Source organism: Bombus pyrosoma, unplaced genomic scaffold, assembly GCF_014825855.1.
Source record: "Bombus pyrosoma isolate SC7728 unplaced genomic scaffold, ASM1482585v1 HiC_scaffold_4727, whole genome shotgun sequence".
NCBI classification, from domain to species: Eukaryota; Metazoa; Arthropoda; class Insecta; order Hymenoptera; family Apidae; genus Bombus; species Bombus pyrosoma.
The window spans coordinates 1,313,177-1,316,805 of record NW_025219987.1 but is presented as its reverse complement, the minus strand read 5'-3'; positions in this window follow the sequence as shown (position 1 = coordinate 1,316,805).

Below are 3,629 nucleotides of genomic sequence, written 5' to 3'. Positions count from 1 at the left end.
AGAATAGAAAGAAGACTAAAAAGGAAACACCCAGCTGATCTCATAAAGGATATAAACTAAAAAACGCGAAGATGGCACCCCGCTGGGGGTAACCATCCACATGCTATTCAATCATATGTTATAACATTTTACCTAATGTCCCACTGGACAAATTGTAAAATTAAAAATAAACAATATAATAAAAAAAAAAAAAAAAATATACCAAACGTAGCATCAGATGCGTTTCGATATTAGCGAAATTCACATATTTGCGATATTACATACATATTTATATCTATTATATACATATCTACACAATCTATTCAATATATACGTCCATTTGTAATTTTTCATAATGCTAATGGAAAATTGTATAGACAAATTGCTGCTATGCTCAATTTAAGTAAGAGCACGGTAAGAGATATAATTAGAAGGTTTAAACAAGAAGATCGTATAGAAACTTTACCACAAAAAGGATAACCAAAGAAGTTGGCTATCCGTGACTAAAATAAAATAATAACAAAAGTAAAAGTAAATCCTCCATTAAGTGTTCCAAAACTAGCTGAAGGACTTTTGATAAAGACTAAAAAGAAGGTGTACTCTCAAACCATGCTCAGAACATTGAAAAAAAGGCGATTACAGTGGAAGAGTTTCTCGGAGACAGCCGTTTGTAAACGAAGCGAATAGAAAGAAAAAAATAAATTATGCACCAGAATTTGTTTTAAAAGAAGAAAACATGACGTAAGTTTTAGTGATGAAAGTACATTTAACATTTTTAGTTCAGATGCGCAAAGAATAGTATGGCGAAAGAAGAATAAAGAATTTTAATTTAAAAATACGAAACCCACTGTAAAACATGGTAGTGGAAACGTGCTTGTGTCACGATCGGCACACTTTTAAATCCGATGGACTGATAACGGGGATAAAGATGTAGCGACACTCGGCGGCAATGTATATCGCCGAAGGGCCTAATTAATATTCCAACGGTCCTTCCGCCGAACGTTCGAGAAGGCGTGCGTGGCAACGGTTGCGGACGCCTAACAAACGCGTGGATAGTGGAGATATTGAGGGGTGACAAAAGAAAAAGATACAGATGCGATCGAAAGTCAAATTGTAAGAACTTCAGTCTTGGAAAGTCACAGCTAGAGTTCAGAAGCAAATCGTAATTAGTGTAAACCAAATGTTAAAAAAATAAATTCTCCTTTTATTTTTTTTTTATTTTATTTTTCTTTTCATCTTCGATTTTCTTTTTTTTATTTTACGTGACACTTGCGTGGGGGTGTATTTCAATGTTTGGAACGGGCGAATTAGATTTTGTTGATAGCATTATGGACCAAGAAATATATGTAAACATTAAAAAAAACTTACTCAAAAGTGCAATGAAAATAGACATTGTTCATACTTTTAAGTACTATTAAGATAACGATCTTAAACACAAGGTCCGTATATTGGAATATTTGTTGTATAACTGTCCAAAATTATTACACCCTCCACCCCAGTCACTAGATCTGAACCTGATTCGAAACCTATGGAAAGAACTAGAAAGGCGAATTAGAAAAACTGCAATAATGTCAAAAAATGTGTTGAAACAGCGACTAAAGGAAAAATAGAATAATATTAATACTGAATACCTGAACAAATAATTTGTAATATGCACCAACGTGTGAAGGAAGCTATTGATCAGGAAGGTTATTCTATTGCTGTTTTTTAATGAATTTTGTTGCAAATTCTGAATACTGTATTCAATTTATTTTTCTTACACATATTATATATTTGGTGTTCATCTATTTTGTATTTTATGTTGTTCCCTGCATTCACTGATCGTTCTTGTCTTCCAGCTACTCTAACTTTGATTATTCTTTTACTTATTAACAGCAGTTTCATATGTAAGTAAGTAACTTTAATTATTTTTTCTATATTTTTATCATATTTATATACTTAACTATAGGTACATTATTCTATTCTTTCTTTCTTTTCTCCAGAAAGTATCTGTGTTATTTCTTCTATTATTGTTCAGTTTAAATTTATTATTTTTGTATCATTGGCTTCATAACTCTGTTTGAATTTATCATGTGTATAACTTTTTCCAATGTTTTCGTGTTTAATTATGTGTTCTCCCATTTTTAACATATAATTTACGCCTCATTTTATTATTTTCTGTTTCAAGTCTATTCTTCTTGCATTTAATCACATAATCTGGCATTACATGGTACTTCAGTATGTATAATATTCCTTTTAGGGAATGTGTTTGTGTTTTATCTATTCTTGTTGAGTAGTGGAAATCCCATACTCCTATGCCATACAGTTATATACTGCGCATAGTTCACTTTGTCCTTATGTCAGATTACCATTAAGGCATTAATTTCTATCAGCACTATGAATGTTTTCGCTATAGCATTAGTTGGGTTATATATATATTTTTTCTTATACAAAATACCAAAAATTGCCTTTGCCAAATCAATTCATATATTGATCATTACTTGTAAAACAAACTCAAAACTGTTATTTTTCATTTTCATATTCATCTTCATATTCATGAAATAACATTAGAAGATATAAACAATGACCACAAATGAGCGATGCCCTGAAACAAAGTTTAACCTATTTATATGTTCAAGATCATTTTGGTTTCTTCTACTTTATCTCTTATTTACAATCTTTTTATAATAATAGTTTTCCTTGTTTTTTCTTTTTTTAATTTTGTCTGACTCTTCTAGTACCTCACTTCTTTTTGTGAGTTTGTTTCTTTCTTCTACTCATTTTTCTTTGTTCTTCTGCTCATTTTCCTTTCTTTTTTCTTATCTTTTTCTATATTCTGATATTTCTCTATTATAATATAAAATCTCTCTTAATTAATCTTAAATTTTTCTTACCTTCTTTAATTCGTCTTTCATATTCCCCATTCCCTTTAACATTACATGTACTTTCCATAGGATTTAAGGTTTGATTTAAGATCATGCCTTCATTTCTTTTATTGTATACCTGTATTTTCTTTGTTCGTTCTTGTTGTTTATTTTTTGTCTTCTACTGCCATTTTACACTTTGTAATTTATTTTAGTGACCTTTCTCTTGTGTTTCTTTCTTATTATTATTGTTACCGTTGCCCTCTTGAGCTTCTTTTATTTTGCTATAATTTCCTAACATCTGTCTTACTTTTTCTTGATTTTTTACTAAATTCACTGTGTTACGTCGCGTAGGACATCTGCGCGCCATCCCTCGCTACCTGGCAGCCAACGGTCAGCCTACAGCCACCCCGATTCTCAATAGACGCAATGACCCACCATAAAGACATTAGCCTTTAGCTGCATTGTCTCCACACATGTTTTCCGGTCTAATTGCATGTCTGGAGAATTCTCTAATTCGAGAAATATTTGCAGTTTATGGCGGGGTTTTGGAAGGGTCCTTGAGTTTATTAGGCGCTCTTAAAAATCACGGAGAAAGCGGACAGTCATCAGAAAATCCCAACACATGTTCATCATAAAAAGGCTGTTTTTCCCATCTGGAGCAAAGGCCACCGCCGCTCTACGTTGGTGGGAATCTTCGGCATATTCTGTTCATTAGAGTGGGTCATCACCAATCGGCATCGCGGATAGTTACCCTCACTTCCTGAACGGAAAGTGTGAATAACGAATCCGCGTTCTTCGGTCAAA